The sequence below is a fragment of the Saccostrea echinata genome, unplaced genomic scaffold (assembly GCF_033153115.1).
Source record: "Saccostrea echinata isolate AGI-Se365-2 ecotype Australia unplaced genomic scaffold, CSIRO_AGI_Sech_v1 ptg000033l, whole genome shotgun sequence".
NCBI lineage: Eukaryota > Metazoa > Mollusca > Bivalvia > Ostreida > Ostreidae > Saccostrea > Saccostrea echinata.
In genome coordinates this window covers 13,363,567-13,386,694 of record NW_026889782.1, presented here as the reverse complement: position 1 = coordinate 13,386,694, position 23,128 = coordinate 13,363,567, and the positions used below count along the sequence as shown (strand labels likewise).

The 23,128-nt window shown below is 32.3% G+C and overlaps 1 pseudogene; it reads left to right on the top strand.

Moving 5' to 3' along the window:
- The window catches only part of LOC133198154 (uncharacterized), a 70,323-nt pseudogene that overhangs the window by 5,263 nt on the left and 41,932 nt on the right, over window positions 1-23,128 (top strand).

Below are 23,128 nucleotides of genomic sequence, written 5' to 3'. Positions count from 1 at the left end.
CCGGTCTTTCAACTGGCGTCATCAATTCATTATTATTATGAATTCTGTGGAAGATATTGTTTTTATATATGTTTTATTATGTTTAAAGAATGCAAACAGAAAATTATAAAGTATAAAATACAAATGGAACATAAAAAATACAAATAGAAAAAAAATAGATTTTCTATGTACGTATAGAAAGTACATTAATTATAAGTGCTTCACTACTGCGAGAATTAATTGTCAGTAGATGCCTGTGTTGGTAATAAATTACCAACCAATATAATTTTGGAGAATTAGGTTTCTAAATGTATTTCATAGAATCATGCTATCCACGCGTTACGTTGTATTAATTTTGATGTTACTTTTTAAATAGATTTAAGTAAAAAGGTTTCTGAGTATGTACCAATGAAATATGAAACAAAATTTTATTTTCAGAAAATATTCCGAATATTCGACTATCGTTCGAATACTGCAATCGAATGATCGACTAAGGAAAATAAATAAATATTTTGATATCCCTAATATATATATATATATATATATATATATATACAGTACCGACCGGACACAACCTAACACCAGAGCGAACCCAAAGCGCACCCCGGGTTCGCTTCCTGGGTTCGCTCGGGGTCCGCTGCGGGTTCGCTTTCAGAAAATTTGGGAACGCTCTGGGTGCGCTTCGGGTTCGCTCTGCGTTCGCTCGGGGTCAGCTCTGGGTCCGCTAGAGCGAACCCGGCGTTCGCTTTCCGGGTTCGCTTTACGCACTCATGCGTGAAGCGGACCCCGCTTTAATCTTGCCGCCATAAAGCCCCGCCCCTTGTATATTCCAAATACAGTAGTGAAATCGATCATTACTGTTTTTATGGCGATCGAAACATGTACATGTAAGTGACAATATGGAGAACGTTGATAATTTTTCAAGAATTTCACCGTACATTCAACGTAGAATTATCACTTTTATTTTTCTTAACTTACAAGCTAAGTATATCTCGAAAGAAAAAAAAAAGAAAATTGTGTTAAATTTATTTTCGATGTAACGGAATGAGTGAAATTGATAAGAGTATCTTAATAAAAAAAAAGCTTTCAAATTCATTTGTTTATACATGTATTATTCATGCGTTTTAAAATAATTTTGAACTTCCAATTGTAATTGCAATTGCTAAATCGTAATTTAAATGTTTGAAAGACAAACAACTGAATTACGATCTTATCTATAAAATAGCTGTGACATACTGTACACGTAAAATGCTAAGTTTTAATATTTAGCAGTTTATATTTAAGCTAGGTTGTCGTCCATTACATGTATATGTAGGTCGTGATAATCACTAAAAATTCTCATACAGTGTAACTTGAGTTTCGTTTTACAGATCATTTATAATTTATTTCCATCCTATAAATCATTGTTTTATAAGGCGAGTTTACCGGAAGACTTATTAATAAAAAATAAAAAAACAACAACAACAATCAAAAAACCAAAACAAACAAGAACTAATAACTGGTCCACTGATAAGAATATATTACTTTTTTTAAGTTGTTTTCAAATACATGTAAATGATCACTTGAATAGTTTGTGTTCCTTACTGGTTCATGATGCCCCCTGCCCGCCCCACTACATACATGTACATACTGGAGCGGCATGTTAACAAACAAAATTCTAAATGTTTAAAAATAAATAAATACAAGAAAGAAAACAAACAAAACAAGAATTCAATAACTGTAAACTCGCATGATTAAGAAGCTGAAATTAAGATAATAACGCCCGAAGTTTTTTGTTTGTTTGGGTTTTTTTTATTTCGATGAGCCCCCCACCCCTCTCCGTACTTGAATTGTTTTCTATGGGCCGGTTGTAGCGATTTTAATTTCAAATAATATACAGTGTTCTCTCTCTCTCTCTCTCTCTCTCTCTCTCTCTCTCTCTCTCTCTCTCTCTCTCTCTCTCTCTCGTAAAGCTATTTTACTGATATTCAGCATTCAGGTTGCAGCAAATTACATGCATGAACATGTACTCTTAATGCAACGTACCAAAGAACTATGACGTTTCCAAATTCAAAAAAAAAAAAATAATAATAATAATTGTATTTCTCATTGATAACGTGCCCAGACGAGGTACATGTAACTTAAGGGGCATCGAATGTAGGGGGAGTATATACTTGTACTCAGGTATACCATGACCATGGAGACAGTATACATCCAGCTAGCAAGTGCCAATTAAAAAAACCACCGCAATTGCTCTTAATACCCGCAATATTTTCGAAACAGGTGGATGATTACCGATACGTGATGACCTTGGCTTCACTTTGAAACTACAATTATTAAAGTGTTGAAATTAAATAATTATGACAATTACAAAGTTCAAATACAAGTACCTATGTAATGAAAAAATATATGTACGTTTTCGTATTAAGGTATCTTTGCAAGTTCAATTTACTAATGTTGGAATTACGTGTACTTATCATGCACAAGTACAAAACGTACCCGTCTAGTATATTTTTTTATGTTCATATAAAGTATTTCGAAAATTACATGTAGTACATGTAAGAGGTTCGTGAACATGTAAACCTGTATAATTATATATATCGACGCGAAGGAAAGTGAAAAGCATTTTTTTTTTTGACTGACTTGCAAGTAGTTACAAAAATTCAAAAACATATAATGTAAGGTCTACATGTAGGATAATTAAAATTGACAAAATAATCTTTCCCTATATACAAGTATTTAAATCAAGCTATTTATTAAATTATGGTAAAAGATTAATTAAAAAAAATATAGTAGTTAAATGAGATTTTTTTCTCCAATTTACGTATTGACTTAATGCACATTTACTCTGTACAATGTACATTTAATTTTTTTTTCATGATCAATTATTAAGATCGATAATTTCGAAGTTGATCTGGATAAATTAAAACGTGCATGTAAATTGAAATAATTAATAAAAAATAACTAAATTAAACCACGCACATGTTTTTATACTAACTGTTCTTATACTAAAGTTCGTATACTGTATCTTGAGATAATAAAATTCTATAATTTATCGAAGACCATTTTTTTTTCTTTTTTTTTTAGTAACATGTTATAACCATTATTATCTTCTTTTTTTCTATTATAAATTAAAGTACTTATTGTCTGAAAAATTTACGCAATATATATTTATATATTAATGGATTTTAAAAACATAAAGAAAATAAATATTTAACTATACATGTAACATGCTACCTGGAAAATAAAAATATATAATGTATCAATAGATTTTAAAAATAAAAAATAAAGAAAATAGATGAGTAAATATTGCATGTTGTCTGGAGAATTAAAGTATATAAATGTAAAATCATGTTTAAAAATCATATTAATAATATTTTTAGACTGTAGATTCACACGCTTTGCTTGTACAATGTTTAGATTATAAACTGGCATGTTGACTGGTCGATGCGCTGATGGTCAACGCATTTTATCACTTATCCTGATTGACAGACCTGTTCGGCATGTTGATTGGTCGAAGCGCTGATGAGTTAATCGATAATCCTGGTTGACAGCTCTGTTACGCAATACCGAACGCGCGTTCGCTTTCTGGGACCGCTACTGAATTTGGGGTTCGCTTTCAGCGTTCGCTCTGGATCCGCTGCGGGTTCGCTACGGGTGCGCTCCGGGTTCGCTCGGGGTCAGCACTAGCGGACCCCAAGCGAACCCGAAGCAAACCCAGAGAGCGAACCCGGGGTGCGCTCTGGGTTCGCTTTCTGTTAGATTGTGTCTGGTCGGTACTGTATAAGCATTGAATCATTATTTTTTGAAAGATATAGTCTCATAACTGTAACTGTGTGTGCATACAAATTAAATAACAAGCGTAAGCAGGTCATGAAAATTTGTTTGCACACATCGCTGGTGTTATGAGACTATATCTTTCAAAAAATAATGATTCAATGCTTATATATATATATTTTAATTCCTTGCCTTGATTGCAAATGTGATTTATATTTCAAAATCCCTGTATTATCCTTCGGATAAGTTACAATTAATGGAAGAGCCGTTGCAGCATCCTTCTGTTCAATGTGAGCGTGAATTTTGATTTTCGCTGATGACGTTGCATTTCCACGGCGCTCAATGTTTGTGACATAACAATAAAACGCACACTTTAACCTTTTGACCCCTGTCCGTGTTATGGTGTGTTGAATGCCGTAGCTTTCCACAAACTTTATAAGCAAAATACATGTGATATATATATATATATATATATATATATATATATATATATATATATATATATATATAGATACAGACCCTGAAACGTGCTACTACCCCAAAAAAGCGTGTGACTTTCGTGCGCTTTTCGTTCCGTGCAAACCGTGTAGCGTTTCGTGTAAACCGTGCAGCGTTTCGTGCAAACCGTGTAGCGTTTCGTGTAAACCGTGCAGCGTTTCGTGTAAGCTCCAAAGCGTTTCGTGCAAACCGTGTAGCGAGCGTGCGAGAAGCGTGTGAGAAACGTACGACTTTCGTGTAAGAACCGTGTGAGAAAGGTGCGACTTTCGTGCAATAATCGTGTGAGAAACGTGTAGGATTCATTCGGAACTCATTTTATTTTAAATATGGCTATTGATGGATCAACAAGTCATTCTTTGTTGTTTGTAACTAATATTATTCGAATATATTATACCGGTGGTATTTTAAAAGAGATAAAACTACGGAAACAACAAAATAAAATTTCTTGGTAATGTATTACATATTTGTTTGATTTTCTTTCTTTTTTATATTTATTTAAATAAAGAAGGAAAGAAAATATGTTGAAAGTAATTAATTATACGCACATTAATTTTAAAGTATTTGATTCAATATATTTTTTTTAAAAATTATCGATAATCCGGTCTTGTCCTTTTCATTCATTTATTTGAATCTCTTCACCATTTTACAGTTGTGGTATATAGATATAGATTACAAAAACATTTGGGTGATAAATACAAAATAATAAAAAGATAAGGCAGGCATGAAATTTTGAAATTTAAAATACTCAGTTTAGTGCGTTACTATAAATGTGAAGTATGGGAATTCTAGGTCGGGGAGCACAATTATTTTTTTTTCTTCATATAAACGAACATAATTTTCTTATGTTACAAGATTGTGATACAAATAATTTTTAAACGATGAGTCATTTATAGTCTTTTTATGCATAAAATTGGTGGATTAATAATTGTCTTATAAATGAATCATAATTCACATGCATCGGCAAATACAAGGTTAAATATTTCCGGGGGGGGGGGGGGGTTCAAATGTAAACACAAACTTTGAGTTTTTGTTATTAACATGTTTTTATAGATACTTTTCTTTTTAAAGAAAATATTGGGGGGGGGGGGGGGGGGGAGTTTCGGGGTGCGCCTGATGCACTCTTAAAAATGTATTGGAATCTTCGTTACACTTCCGACACAACGATCACGGGCTCCGCGTGCCGGGAACTGAAAACTTGTTCTGCTACATGTATTATCTCTTGGCAATCATGGCTAAGATGACACCCGACAATAACGATTGATTTTTAATTCGTGAAATTTAACAGTGTTATTAGTATTTAATGGGTAAAAATAAATACCCGTGGATTTTATTTCTTTTTATCCGATTCTCTGTAAATAGTGAATTAATTTGCCAGTGTATTCGTGAATAATAAAATATAAAGAAAAAAATCCGGAGTAATTATATATTAGTTATCTTATTAATCACGCAGCTCTAGAGCATATTTTTTAGTTTTCAGGACACTGGACATGTATTCATGTATATTGAATGTATTGTTAAGAGCCTCGACTATTGATTACATTTTTTTTTGTCTAGATGGGGTTTGAAATCAAGGATTTTACAAGGTGGTGGTATATTATTTTTATTTGATAAACACAGGAATGCCTCAAAATGGAGAAATAAAGCATTACAATACCTATTCCCCCGGCTTCTCTACCATTTTAAATTTTAATGATAGGTCAAAGTTTGATTCTGTAATGAAGCGATATATTTACCATTCTAATTAAAGTGCAGTTAATAAATTACATGTATCTCGTCCCGCTGGAGATATGGATATCCTTTTTTTTTCTTAGAACGGGCACTTGTTTCTATAATAATTTTTCCCAATGGTATACTTACTGAAACAAGTGCCAGTTATATTTAGCCATAAACAGAAGTAAGATCTCGGTAATCTACCCCCCCCCCCCCCCCATCCTGCACAATGTTCTTATTTGATTTAGTGTTCATATTACCTTTGCAAATTATAAACAGAACCTAATTCAATCAAATGAAAGTAATTTTTACTAAATCAAAAAAAATGAATAAATCAATCAATAATAAAAAAAGAAAGAAATCAATCCGTTTACAGAAATCATACACAATTTAATCAATATTTTTTTTCAAATAAATAACTGGGTTTATTTGTCAGTAATAAAACGATCTGTTAATATCAAACTATAATTGTAAAAACATTGAATGCTGTAAAAGATTATGAATTACAAATATAATTATTTTTTTCAGTGCGTAATTTAGAGTCTAGTGAAAAAGTTTTGTACATAGACGATGATAGGCATTTCACCGGGCGCGTCACATACTTAAAGACAACCATAATATTAATTAAATACAACTTAACATTGTGTATTTTTATCTGTTAATATAGTACTGGTGTAGCGAGTTCTAATACTAACTTAATCTGAATGATTGCAATTCTTAACTAATCTTTGATTAATCCGTATATTTACTTAATTTAAATAAAGTCAGAGAGATTCCGAATAGAAAATCCATATCGAGGCCAAAACGTGCGAGAATCGTGTACAAAGCGTGTGAGAAACGTGTACAAAGCGTTTCGTGCAGGCTTTCGTGTAAACCGTGCAGCCTTTCGTGCAAAGCGTTTCGTGTAAACCGTGTAGCGTTTCGTGTAAACCGTGCAGCGTTTCGTGCAAACCGTGTAGCGAGCGTGTACCGTTCGTGCAGCGTGCGTGTTGGGTAGTAGCACGTTTCAGGGTCTGTATATATATATATATATATATATATATATATATATATATATATATATATATATATATATATATATATATATATATATAAAGCACTAAAAACCAACAACACTGTATATCCTAAGTGTCGGATCTACTAAGTAGATACAAGGTCACGGATGGAAATTTATATAAAGCACTAAAATTGACCAACGACACGAACAATAATAATTGTCAAATTTTCGGGACAACCTGTCCCTTCCTCAGGACAAAGAAAAAAGTTAAGAAGTCATAAAAACAAAGGAAATAGAGAAGCAAAAACAACTAGCACTACTACTAAACTAACAAACACTAAATAGTTACAATGTTACATGTTCATTTTTGAGTTTATAAACAGTTGTGAACAAAGAAATCCGGAGCGCTATGAATTGCGTCCGGTCTATCGGGTGTAATCTGGTGAAGTGTGATTTACATAATTGAACGAATTAATTATCGCTAATTAATTACGGCCAACAGTAAATCGTACATTGTCTTATTCTCTCAAAATAGCGTAACTCTACATGATAAAAAGGAATTAAAGAAAGATAATATGGAAGGACAATTTTGAAAGATGAATTTGGATATATTATAAATTTGGAAATCGGAAAAAAGAAATAAACAAAAATGTGAGCTGTAAATATTCGGGTAGGTTGTTCCAGGATTACTAATACGAATTGACGGTAAAGTTTATACTATATAGAGAGAATGAACTTGTTTGTTACAATCCGGGATTGGGTCTAGTTCACGTTCATCCTGGTGAAGTCATTAAGTTTGTTAATACCATTAGGGCTTATCCCACGTTTCCAACTATCGTTGATGCCCTGGCATACTCTACTAACTAGACAGTGATTCCTTAAATAAATAAATAAATATATATATATATATATATATATATATATATATATATATATATATATATATATATATATATATATATATATATATATATATATATATATATATATATATATATATCAGGGATGTCAACGAATAATCTTCTATTCGACTATCAGTCGAAAAGACCGACGATCGAATAATGAAACGACATATTATTTTAACTAAATAAATGCAATAAATGAGTATACTTATTACGAGATATGCTTGATGTACGAATCTACTCCAACAGAATATGACAATGCTGTTCCGGCTTGCAAAGAAGATGGTGGCGATTAAATTGAACTTGATTCTACGATAAAATATAATATTTTGAAAGAGTATGCAGGTATGCTCATTCAAAAAATAAAATACATTGCTATAGATAGGTTTATACTCTTCGCTTTGATAATTTCAGTTAGCCAATTTCAGATATTATCAGCATTGCTGGACCGTTAATCACAGTTATTCGAGGGTTTATCCAAAAGTCATGTCACAACTGCTAAAAAAAATGTAAAAGTCAACAGTTTTCTCAAAATTTCATATACTAATATACCTATTTTGACTTTTCCCTTAAATTACATTCAGCTACATGCAATACTTTATAAAATATTAAAATGAACACTAGCTTGTTTCTCGTCTATCGCTGCTCGACAAGAATGTATCAAGGTCCTTATGACGTTTCTCTTCGGTGATATCATTTTTTTTTCGAAAAGTATATATTTTATATATCTATCCGTAGAGATAAACTCAAAATTGAGAAGAAAAAATGGTGGATCATTGTGCATTTTTTAAGTACAACAGTACAATATACTTGACATTTTTGCGCTTAAATTCTAACTTTTATATTCATAACATCTAACCAACCATATTTTATCAGATATTAACATGCCTATAAATATATCTTTTCCTGTAAAATAGTTCAATAAGATTTAAAACAATAAAAGTATTACATGAGGTATTGGCAATATTATTCTCAAAACTAATCCTCATGGTTGCCATGGTAATTCAGTGTTATCACACATAATTTTTTACCAAGTTCATATTATTGCTGCTTTCTTAAGAAAAACCTGTACGAGATTAGCAAACATACATTGTTAGGATCTTTCAACACGGATAGCATAAAAGAAATCGGTATCAATTGCTACGTTGTAGTGAAACGCTGAAAATAACGTACAATTGGTTTATAGTGAAAATTGGTTTGCTGCTTTAGGAATTAAGTTACCTTTTATTCAAAAACATTTTTTTTCTTACTCACCTTGAATTACACTTATCTAGTAATTTATTTTGATCTATTAAGTTGAATATCATATGTTGATTAAGTTTCATAAAGAAAATAACACTATTACTATGGTTATATTAAAGGACAAGTGTTCAGTTTTGTTATCTTCAAAGCAATATTTCACCCTATTTGTTAGCTTCTTGCACCCAGATAGTGATTGTTTTGTAGTCATAATTGAAAGTCAGGTTGTTCATAGATATCAATTATTTAAAAAAATGGGAATGTACATAAGAGATAACGACCAAGGATACAAAATATGTTTTATCTTTAATGCATAGTTTTACCAATAATTTCAATAGGAATGCTTTATTTTAAGACTTAAATCTAAACTTTTTAATGTGAAAACTGGACAACTTCATTGCCTTTTAGGAATTGATTACAAGCCATACAGAAATTAGCTCTTTTAAGAAGATACGATAAGATCGCAGCTATGTTAAGGACTCCCATATATAAGTCAGCCTTGGCAGAGGTTCGAGAAAGCTATTATGACGTCACGTTAAAACAATACAAATGAATCTCGATGAATAAATACTATACGTTCTTTTTAAAACACACTAAATACTTTCGTTTCTCATTAATATTATAAAGATAAATGGATGTGCAACTTATCTTGCCATAATAGCACTTAGCGTATGTAGAATGAAAGCCAGCTTGATCTCGCTGTACTTACTGAGATGACGTCATTTCTTAGTTTGACACGCAGTTTCTCTGTACTTGAGGCGTGGATCAAGCTTTTATCGTAGCTTGTAAAAATAAAAATAAATATGAAACACGGGTAGTCGGAGCAAAAGAGAGACATATTCTGAAATATATTAATCCACATTTTATTGTCAAACTAAATTGATAATGTGTAGACTTTATATAAAGCCGTTGGTAGCACATTTGTACAGTAACGTGCTAGAATGACAGGTCCAGCCCCTCGAAAATATCAAAAGTTCAACGATATCCGCCTCACTATAAATTCTGAATTTTTAAACACGTGTCGCTATTATCCCTACTATTCTGAAAAGTGCTGGGAGCTGGTTGTGCATTGTTTATTTATTCCGTAATGTAACATTATTCCAATGCGTATTATATTTTTGTCTGGAGTTTATAGAAAGAGGGCTATATTTTAAACAATTCCCGAACATAGGGAAGTTGCTCCCAGCACTTTTCGTGTTAAGGAATTCGTCTCAAAGAAAACAGAATAAATTTTATAGCGGAAAGATGCCCGTACATGTATATCGTTGAACTTTTACGATCTTTGTAGTAGTACATACATGTTCTAATTTTAAACCTGTCAAGTGACAAACAGCTGATGTAAGCGATGTCGCTTTGGCCAAACTCAGCAGAGACCCGATATATAAATGTGAAAAAACCACAATTCACATTTATCAAAACTAATGATGTTTTAAAAAATATTAAAATTGTATTCATTTTCTCTGAATATATTAAGGCGTATATTTCATGGGCGTCCTTAACCTAGCTGCGATTAAAACATGAGGAGTGTTTATTTCAAATTCCTTTTAGGTATTAAATCCATAGCAACTATTGCAAGCCAATAAGAAATATTATACTTTCATGTAAATTAATTGACTCTGATTCGTCGAGAAACATTTGCTAAAAAACACTATTACCCGCGAAGCCACGCCCTCAAGCGTACAACAGTCCACATTGCTTGACAACGGGTGATATTCAAAAAATAATAATGACTCTGCAAAATTTATGCGCGAAAGGTTCTCTGTTAAATATTTTTGTGTAAATCATTCAGTTTAATATAATAAATATTGCATGAGGATATAAACTGAATATACTCGGCTGCTCCTCGGTTGACAATGGTTTTCTTTGGGTGAAATTTTCAATGTTACACTCAACTACATGCAACATTTATATAATAACACATTTCTTACTTGGACTTTGTTACAAGGATCTTTCTCAATTATTTGCTTGCATTTAAACCTATACTTGGTTTAAGTAATGCAAATAATGCTTGAAAATATGACTTGATAAGATAAATGAACATATTTATTTCTTTTGAATACTTTTGTAATACATAGTTACCCAATAATGTTTATCATGCATTTAAGAGATCAAGTCTTCAACGTCTTGAAACAGTCATTGTCACTTTTATGCATTGCTGCATATTTTAACAAAGCGACACAGAACTCAGCTACGTTAAGGAAGGCCTGAGTTCACATTTGCGATGCACCGTATTGGAAGTTTCATTGTGACGCCATCAAAAATTTAACAGGCGACAAAAATCTTTTTAACAACATGATGATGCATAAATAACAACTTGCATTCATTTATTTTATCAGTTATTTATAAAACCATCTAAAATCACAACATTTGATAGCAATATACTGCCAAGTTATTAGAAGCAAATCTTGTGTCATAAATGACGTCATTAGCCTTGACTTGACGCATTACAAGTGATCCAGAGGAGTGGATCCATTGGATTAATATTTATAAACACTCTTGAATAAATATAAAACCATCGCCATTGTTTAAATCAATAAAATTAAAAGGAAATGATCTATTTTAAACCATTATGTACATTATCAATTTATCTAGGTGCTATAGAGCTGCACAAAGACGGAGAATGTAAAGAATATCGCTAACACGATAAGTGTATTCCTGATTAACCTCAAAAGTGCAAGAGCATAAACTAGACTGTTCGAGCTAAAATATGGAATATCAATTGCTTATACCATATTTATTTTGAAAAGTGCTGGGAGCTTATTGTGGTCTTCGTAACATAATTTTTATTCTTAACAGAATTTAAGAGAAGTGGGAATTTTTAGCTATTATACGCTTTTTCGGCAAAATTATGAGTATTTCCAAAACAGCTCAAACTAGCTACCATTACTTTTTGGGATGCCGCTGTAAATCTTTTTTTAATATGTATCTTTTTTTCTCCATTAACATGTGTATGCCCTTGCACTAGCGTCATATTCTACATTCAGCTGAAAAATTCTATTATTAGTCACGCGACACACAGCTGTTATACATGCGATGTAACTGGTACTGAGTACGGCACAAACCTATCCATTATGGATATCTATATTACCTTTTCTACATGTATACAGTTAAATTGTAAATTAGATTTTTAAAAATTATACGTATTAAGAAGGTACTAAGATCGAATTTTCCATTTCCTTCCTTAACATAGCTGAGAACATGACAAGAATGCCATTTTTTTTCACAAATAAGATCATGTTGCCATGGTAAAAAGAAAAATAGCAACCAAATTTTGCATGATTTGAGTTTTGAGTATCAAAGACATAATAGAGAGTTTGGGAAAAAAGGTCTCTATGTGTGCTACAGCTCCTGTATAAAAACAAGTTCAAAGAAATATTTGCATAAAAATGTACTATAGTAAACTAGAATTTTAATTTTATTTAATAAATAATTTGTATTTTTTAAAAGAGTTAGGCTGATCTAAATGACCTTGTCATGTTTGATTTGATTAAATGAATAAGGTCCATCAATCTAATGATTGCGATGCGACACTCTAAAAAAACGTTATCATGTTCTTCCTTGTTCTTTGAATAAAGCACCAGAACGCAAGATTTCTGTATATAACGGGGATGAGCTAGGCTTCCTTTTCAAATCAAAACCTAGAGTTGCTTCAAGGAAAACAATTTATTTACAAAAAATGAATAAATAAATAAATAAAATAAACTAATAAATCATACAATCACACACGCGCACACTCACTCAAGTGATCATAAAAAAATGTTATTTACAAAGAAGAAAAAAATGATCAAAAGATTTTCTGCGTACAGCTGTAACCAACACGTGTTCTCAGATATCGATCTCAAACCTATCAAAATATTGCCAGTATTGTCCATATCAATATGAGAGTTCACTCAATTCAGTTCAACACTAACCTCCGAACCTCCGGGGCTGTAGTCCTAGACTTGTTGGGGATCAGTGTCGATTTACAAATGCTAGCGATTCCCGCGCGTCTAATTCACGTACATTATCATCTACGTCTTCTTCATCAACATTATCATTGACACCATGCATTGTCATCGACATCATCGTCGTCATCATCATCAACATCATCGACATCATCGTCGTCATCATCATCAACATCATCCTTATGATGTAAACCTCAGCAAGGTGCTAAAATATTAACTCTCCTTAATCAGTAAATAATTATTTACTCTACATATGGCAATACTATTATACAATTATACTGGCTTTAATATTAAATACCATGTAGTCATGTTTGAGTTCAATATAACATAACCTCTAAGATATTTTCAATATTATCAGTTTGTTTACAGTTGACATAGAAACAAAATGGCTGACAATACTTCCGGTCACTCGCTTCCGCTCAGACATTTAAATGAAAAAGTAATACAGCGAACAAAAATACAACAAAATAAAGAAACAGGCTGTTCGTTAAATGTATAGAATTTCTCTAACAGCGCTAAAACTTCTGACAAGATAACCTTTTTAAACACTGCCGCTAACGTCACAGCTGAACGCACACACAGGTAACTCACTGATGAGTGCCTGCCAAGGTGAATGTATAGAACGAATGTTAAAAGTACATAAAACATAACTAGAAATACTATCGGCCAAAATTTTGCAAAGAATTCTGGGAGCTAATAAGGAGGTGTTTGAAGGGTAATTCTTGCAAAAAATACACGGGGTACCCAAAGAGTTAAACTAGTGATTGTTACAATGACCTACCTTTGGAATTTCAAGGCTTTATCTAAATATACAGGATACTTAGAGGCTTCAAATAGAAGTGATAGGTTGTGCAATTTATCAGAAGAGCGATTCAAGGAACTTGGGCCTCTTGTTTTATATATTGTCCACGTTCTAATTATCAGGAAAATGTAAAAGAAGCTGTTATTTCAAGTGTAGAGCCCATGCTACTACAAACCTCCATGCTGCCGAAATGAAAAGTAAGTCTGATTTAATATCAATTTAATTTTCACAAAGTAATTTAAAAAAGCACAAACTGTTTTAAATATGTTATTCTTGTATAGCAAAAGTAAAAAACTAAATTTCATTCCTTAAAATTTATTTTTCTACTATAAAATTCATAATAAAAAAAAATTAAATAAAATGATGTTACATTATAAGAATTTTGAATGGGACGTGAAGCTGAGTAATATGTTCTGCGTGAACCTTGTATTGAGATGTAGTCAAGCTATGTACGGGGGGTGATCAAAAAGTTCGCGAACTAATTGAATTACTTTCTTAAAAGAAATAAAATGAGGTTTCAGTGCTCATTATTTTTTAAAGTAGTCCTCTCCGTTTATAATGCACATCTGCCATTGTTCTGCCCATGCGCGAATCACGTGATCCAGACGGTCACGTGACATGCTCCATGGCGTTCTGTTCACAGAAGCTAACATATTTTTCCGAGTCTTATATTTCTTAGCATGCAAGTTATTTTTTATAATAAGAACTGTCCATCTGTCAGAAATGGCCAAATCTCGGCAATAGGATGGGTGGATAAGGACATCCCTTCCCAGAATTAGCATGGTAACCATCAAAACCCGAGTCCTCTGTCTCGGGAGCGTCGTTTATCCAATGTGGATAAAGTATGGACGACCTCCTTTTTATCATATCTCATATGTTTAAAGTCTAAAGTAAGCGAACTTTTAGGGATTTAATAATTATATTATTGTTAAGATATTCAACTATTTTTCTAATTGTAACTTGGAGATCTTTCAAAACAAATTGCTCAACTAAGGACATATCTTTCCCCCGGCTTGCTTTCGCTGGGCAACAGAACAAACATTATTTTTAACCATCTCCCTGCCTTCACTAAAACAATCAATCCAATTAATGATTGAACTTCTGGTTATTCTTTTGTCGTCATAAACCTTGTACAAATTATCATATTCTACTGCAAAGGAATTTCCAAGATATACGTTAAACTTTAAAGCCGTTCGTTGTTCGATTACGACTGGGTCAACCATTTTTTGTCACAAGTCACCTACATATTGACGTCATTTTCAGATTGTTACGTCACAAACAAGGAACAAAACATTATATAACACCTGCTATTTATAGAGTATTTGCATGACTATATGTGTGCCAAATTTCGTTTTGATCTGAAATGTGGTTTTGTAAATATAGAGATAGTTCGCGAACTTTTTGATCACCCCTCGTAGTTCAATTCAGATGATACATTCCTTTGTTAATCAGCCAATAGAGTGTTGCTTTATTGTACAGTAGATTGAATTAAAAGTACCTAAATTTACATAAATATTCTGACTATTATTTTTTTTTCTCAATAGAGCATTTCTTATATCAAGTGATAGAAAGCATTGTAAAAAGGTTCAAAGCTTAAAACACAGAAAATTAATCGTACTACACAAAAGAAAGTTCAGAGGTGGTTTCTGGACCTATCAACCGAAATGTAAGACGTGTCTAATTTAATCAACTAAATATCCTTTTGCATTCATGTCATAAATAAATTTTAAGTTTGAATATATTTTATTTTATAAATGGTTCTATGAAAGTTTGAACAGCTGAATACAAGATTTCTCCATGTTGTTAGTTGAACCTGTGTTTGAGTTTGGGATTATTACAAGTAAAATAATATTTTTCAGCACTTTAATCTGTACTCAAGTATGAATATCCAATTTTGACTGTTCCCGTAAACCTTTTTTGGATGACACATCAACTCATAGATCAAAGAAATGGCTGGCATTACATTGTATACAGATGCAATTATCATGCACTGGTTATTTATTTAATTTCTTGCAGAGTAAAACATGCTAATTTAGAGGTTTAAGAAATTGGCAATCTATAGTCAGGGAATTCATACATCTCTGCAAGATTAAAATAGAGAAAAAGAGGATAGTAGTAAAAATCCATACCCTAGGTTCTTTGGATTTATTTTTACAGGAATTCCAGTTGATGAACGACACAAAGAAAGACATGTACATTTTGTTGGAGCATCAGAGAAAGTAGAAATATTGAAAATGGTTGAAATAGCTGTTGTCGATATAAAACAATGTCAAAGGTTATAATTATTCCTAATCTTTATTATGTTTAATAAAAACGCTAAGAAAAATTTACTGTGTTTGTCAATACTTCCCTTCCGTTGCAGACATGATGTAATTTCTTTCGATGCCCTCAACCAAGAAGAATATATGATAAAGTGTCCTCTGGATGTTATTGTTGCAGATTATAACATTCTTTCACACTGCTGGAACCATCTTGGTGCACCTGCAAACAAATATTGTCCAAGATGCCTTGTGAGTAAAGATTTTTTCAAGTCACATATTGACTTAAATATGTGAATCATTTCGTTTCGTGTGGGTTATGTTACAATATAAATCGTGTATATATTTGCAAATATCTTTCCTCATATGAACATATTAAATAGCAAAAATATTCACTTATCTGTCATAAATAGGTCAAATTTCTGACATTTCGATGATTATTGATTGACTGATAAATGGGCGATACATAGGAATACATAGGAAAAATCTTTTAAAATTTTCCTCTTCAAAACAGAAAAACCATGATTAGTCATATTTATATGCAAGCATCCTCAGGTAGTGTAGATTCAAATTTGTTCAAATCATGACCCCCAGGGGTAGGGTCGTGACACAGTGGGTGATCAAAGTTTTACATAGGAACACAAAGGAAAAAATCTTTAAAAATCATCTCAAGAACAGCAAAGCCATGATTGGACATATCTATATGCAAGCATCCTCAAGTAGTATAGATTCAAGTTTTTTCAAATCATGACCCCCTAGGGTGGGGTGGGGCCACAATTAAGTTCAAATCATAACCCCCAACCCCCAAACCACTTTTATACTTAAACTTTTCAAAACTGAACTGATTTCTGCTTTTCTAGCCAAAGTGCTCAGGTGAGCAATGTGGCCCCTGGGCTTCTTGTTTACATTGCAGTTTATTTCTTATATTTACGTTTGAGGGAGTGAGATCATTCAAAAGTATGAATGTAACTGTTTTATAAAAGTAATAATGCATCGTTGAATTAATAGGCTCATGCGATGATCAATGTGACATCAGAAATATGACCTCCTGACCCATTAAAAAGTTTACACGGAATTAAACGTTTTTGCTTTTCAGTAGGTTCATATAAGAAAATATACTTGCAATTGTAAATATTTATTTTTTAACAAAACTTTGATAAAAGAACTTTATATGCAGTTTAATTTAAAGCCGAAATAATTTTCCTTGTGATCTCAGAGGTGTTTAATACTGGGTGACTACATGTTGATGCAAATGAACCTTGATTGATAAGTCTATTCAACTATTCATTGACTGTAAAAGGCTGCTCTGTACACCGCATCATTTCAATTGAGATAACAGTTTCTCTTTCCTCAGTCTAAATCTGGTTTTCCAACAAACACCTTAATTGTCTCGTTGAGGTTTATTTACAAGGAGAAAGAATTATTTCTATAAGTTGTTTTTTTAGTCATCCTCTGGGACATTTGATCAGGTTATACATTCTAGAAATCCAAAGGAAACACTTCAAACAATTAACAGATTACATCTGAGGTCTAAAGAAGGGAATAAAGCCATGCTACGCAAAGAAACGGGTGTCAAGGAACACTTCAATTGTTTATGGGATGTTATTGACCCACACAGGTACATATTAAATTCTAACTTTTACCATAGTATAATTAATATTATATTGAATATTTTGCTTTATATCCATACACAAACATAAATAATTTCCTTTTTTACATATAATCCCTTCCAGTAAAACCGGAGGAGATGTAGTCCCCTTTCAGTGAAATTGGAGGGGCTATAGTCCTCCTCAAGTGAAACCACAGGGACTTTATATAGTCTTTACTGCTGTCTTTTTATCTATCGGTCAGTCTGTACCAACATTTTGTTTTATTGTTTGGAGAATTGATTCAAAATTTGCTTTGTATCTTTATAATGGAAAACCAAAGATCAAGTTTGAGTTTTGTAATGATTATCAACAGATAGTAAGGAGAACTCCAATTGTTCAAATAACTTTTTTAAATTATTTTCTTGAATCCTTTTGAACATAAAAGAATGTTCCTTTAAGGAACTGGGGGTGCCAGTTGCAGACATAAGCAATGCTCTCTGAATGCTTATTTCATTCACATGTTCTACTTTATCATGCAGAGACATACCAGTGGGATTATTACATCTTGTTCCCCTTGGTTTGACCAAACATCTTGTGACATACAATGGTGGAACAAGTACATCAAGAGAAACTTAAGAAAATGGGTTGCCATTTAGAAACACTTCAACCTTCCAAAGGACCTGAGTTTTTTCAACATATTGGAAGTCGACAAAGAAGAGACTTTAAAAGTAATGCAAGTCCATGTAAGAAAATGTCAGTAGCTGAAGTACATGTATAAAATTTTTGGCGAGTCTAAATGACTTGTAAATGCTAATAGTGGTTTTGTTATGTCACTAAAATTTTTGCAAATTTAATTTTTTTATTCATCTTAATTGTTTAGCTGCAAGTGGTTCCTTTAAATTTGCTCTTTGCCAAGGTGGATCAAATTTTTATCACGCTTACCTGCTGTTTGGCCCTTGTAAGTAAAAGTGAATCTTACATCTGTAGATAATCGAATGTTAACATTTTTAAAATGACCATTATTTGTTCTTTGTTACAAACATCTTTGTTTATTAAAATTTCTGATTAAAAATCAACAGATACAAAAGCAACTTTACATGAAGAAAACAGATGAGCAAAGTATCAAGAACATGACGGTAAATATTGCAGCGTATCATCGAATGATCACAGAATTTTTACTATCCTTTACTAGGAAAGCCAAGACTCATCTCCTACTTCATGCTGTAATTATTCTTCAGTGATATCTGTTTTACTTTAAATGGCATTTTTTTAACCATCTGATAATATTTATATATATGACAAAGTTTAGATTAAGGACGATGGCATCAACACTCTATTAAACATCTTTATTATTGTAATCAAAATTAGAACTGAAGACTCACCAGTTGCTTGCAAACAGGATGTATCTAGTTGTTATGTTTTTTTTTTTTTTTAAACAGATTGATGATATCCATAGGCATGGGCCATAACCTTCTTATGATGAAGAGGCTTTTGAAAAAAAAGTCATGGCAGAATTAGGGATCAGATTTTTCTACAAAATCAAAAAGCCCGCAGTCGAGATTCTGCTGCGAAATATGCACAGCACATTCTTTGTTTTCATGTCATCACTGGTGGTTACTTTAAAGAAAATGACACTTGGTAGAAACTTATTCAGATTTGAAGAGTGTTTGTAATTTCTCACTTACATTGTACATATACAGAAAAGTCAAACATATAAAGTTTATATTTATCAGTGTCTAAACTCTTTACAGGACACAAGCTACAGAATGTATTTTAAAAGCTGCTTCGGAACTATCCGTAAAGTCTTTCCTGGGATTAAAAGAAGACAGCAAAAAAAAAAAAAAACAAACAAACAAACAAACAAACAAACAAACAAAAAAAAAAAACAGTAGGAGAGCTTTCAAAACTTGAGAGACACTCAAATGGTCATATTAGGAAATACTCCATAATGAATGATAACCCAATGCTTTCTTGTCAAATGAGATTAAACAACACTGCAACATATTATAAAAGCCAGAATGTAACAACACAGTCATTGGATCTCATCAACAGTGGTGACTGGGTGAGATACAAGTACAGCAATGGTGTAAGTTGTATTTCCAACCTTAAGTTGAAATATTTACATTTGCAAATATCTTTCCACATACCTGTATGAACCTGCTTAAGAGCTAAATTGTTCATTTCTGTGTTAACATTTTAACTGGTCAAGAGGTCTAATACATTATGCCTGAAGGAACTTTTTGATTCATGTTTTGAAAAAAAATTCAGTGTCAAAGGTGCTTGGACACAGATTTGAAGTTGATATTTTCTCAAAGAACTCGACCCACAATATGCCTTATTTGGCCTAGTAAATATGGAAAAGTTTAAGAGGGCTTCAGAATATTTGTTTTTGATAATTCTCACCCTAGAACATTAACACATCATTTCCGTCAAAACCGGATATTTATTATGTCAAACTAAATTCTACCTCAGGCTGGTTCGAGGTTTTCCGGGAAAATGCCAAATTTTACACAATTAATCGTGATTTACACATACAGCACACTCGTAACCGCAAAATATTAAAACAGAAAAAGAATAATAACTATTCGAGAAACATTTTCCAATGAAAATATTTTGCGGTAACGAGTGTGCTCATGTTAAAAAAGGTAAAATAAAATTTCAGTGCGTGTGAAAAATGCTATGGCCACGATCCATCATATGTGTCTTCGTGTTTTACACAAACTTATAGGATGGATTCATGAGGTGTAAATACATTGATAATGTAGGTGGAAACTCACTCATATCCCCATGTAAAAAAATTGTTAAATGAGGCGTCTTTAAACATATTAGACGATTGAAATATATGGTTTTAAAAACTGTTAAAAATGACGATTTATCAACATTTTTCTCCCCAAAGTTAGAATGGGTCACGGGCAAAAACAAATTTCATACTTACTACATGTATAAATACCACAAATACAAATTTTTATGTCAATTATTAGCGTTGTTTGTGCTTTGACAAATACGAAATTTGACATTACTTTTGAATTTTGATGCTTTCAAAAATCCGGTAATTTCAATAATAGCCAATATTGCTAATGGATGGCTCATATTACACTAAAGATCCATAGATAAGACACACTTGACGCGATAGAAAAGCAGTCGATTGTTCGTTTTTTTAGACACTAAAATGTGGTAAAGAATCTAATAATTACATTTTCTGAAATCATATCTGGAAAAAAAGCATGGGTGTATATTATCATAATTGTATGTTGTACATGACGTTTCTCGTTATACGTCATTTTTGACATCATAGAAGATACATGTAATCAATACTGAGGTTAAAATGCTTATCATAAAAAAAATCGAAGGCTTTTTATGGACCTAATTTTCTGTCGTTTTGTTAAATGCATTTAAGGTAAGGTTTGCGATTACAGGGAGATAACTCTTATGAATCACTTAAGCGTTTGAAACCAGAGAAATTTAAACCAACGATAATAAGCATTCAATCGCTAATGAATTTCGGCTGTGAAACACCATGACATGAAACGATGAACACAAACAAAGGACATTTCCAGTAGAAAATCGTATAGGCCTAACAATTTAAAGTAAAGGAATCTCAGAAGAATTTAGCGGACAAATGCTTAGCGTGATGCACGATTGATGACGCAATAAAAGAGCACTAGTTTATTTTCAATACGGAACTGCGCAAGTTGCACGGTTATTCATGTCAGCAGGAGCAAAGAATCAGATGTATTGTAAATCATGCACTTCACCGCATCACTTAATCATGTTAAAATGACATCACGAACGAAAGAAAGAAACATCCAGGATCCTGTTACACTCTGAGTGGTGTATGCAGTATGCACTCCGAACAGGGAAGAGAAGTCATGGAGTATTTGACAGCTTGATATAGTTGCATCAGACAGGTAATTATTTAACTGTTAATTTTAAGTATTTGTAGTTCATAATCGCGTATTACAACTTCGGATTACAGAACTTTATCAATGACCTAAACGGACATAAACAGGAATGAATGAACAGATCAGGGTACATGTTAATCCGAGTTTCCTCTGTCTGTAAACCCTGCTTTTATCTGTTTATATTGTGATATGTTCAGCGAATATCGGATAAGGTGCATGTGACTTTAATCCCGCAATGCAGAAAAAATATTTCATCCAACTTTTTAAAATCTCTCCATCTCTCTATTTTTTTTAATACAATCAGGAAAGCATTTTCATCAGTTATTTTTTATGAAATTGTTTGAATTATTGATTGACACATTATTTTTCAATGCAAATTAGTTCTCATTGAAAAAGATCTGATGCCCAAATCCATTCAAAAAGTATCAATCTTGAATGCAATAAACAATTAAATGTTCTAACTCTTAGTCAAAACATACTAGTTTATATGTTGCACATGGATTTTCTCCCTAGATAGATTTTAAAATGAATTTTATCATAAACTTTAATTTAATAATCTCAAAGAGGATTTAAAAGTAGGTTCAAAAGAGGGGGATTTTTAAGCATTGAATCATTATTTTTTGAAAGATATAGTCTCATAACTGCAACGGTGTGTGCAAACTAATTGAGTAACGGGCATTAGCGCGTTATGAAAATATGTTGGACACACAGTTGCAGTTATGAGACTATATCTTTCAAAAAATAATGATTCAATGCTTATATTTACATTTTTTAACTCCTTCCCTTGATTGCAAATGTGATTTATATTTCAAAAACCCTGTATTGTCCTTTCGGGGTAAGTTACAATGAATGGAAGAACCGTTGCAACAGCCTTCTGTTCAATGTGAGCGTGAATTTTGATTTTCGCTTATGACGTTGCATTTCCATGGCGCTCAACGTTTGTGACGTAAAAATAAAATGCATACTTTAACCTTTTGACCCCCTGTCCGTGTTATGGTGAGTTGAATGCCATAGCTTTCCTTACATTTAAAAGCAAAATACATGTGGAATGTAAATATAAAGCTATAAATTCTGGGACTCAGTATCAAGACATTTTCAATACTTTTCCTATTTTTACTTAAATGCACTGGCTATATATATGTTCCAGTATTGATTATGATTTACTGATTGCTAAGCTCAGTTGATTGTCCTACTCTGACATGGTAAGTTTTGGTTCTCTCAAAATAGATACATGGTCAGTTGGTACATGTAAATATAAGTATTTTATTTATTTATTTTTTTTTATTATTTTCATTATTTTTTTTTTAGGTTTGAAGTAACCTTTGATGGGGTCTTATAGAGACAGCTGGCACAGGTTGGAATTATGACATAATACAGGTGAGCTTTTCTAAAGTACAGTTTGTATTTATTTTTTCCTCACCAAGTGATATGTACATTAGTATAGTCTGGATCAGGCCCGTAAGAAGCAATTTCAGCTTGGGGGATGGGGTGGGGGGTGGGGCACAACGAAACCCATTTTCAGTTTGGGGGGGGGGGGGCACTACCAATAATA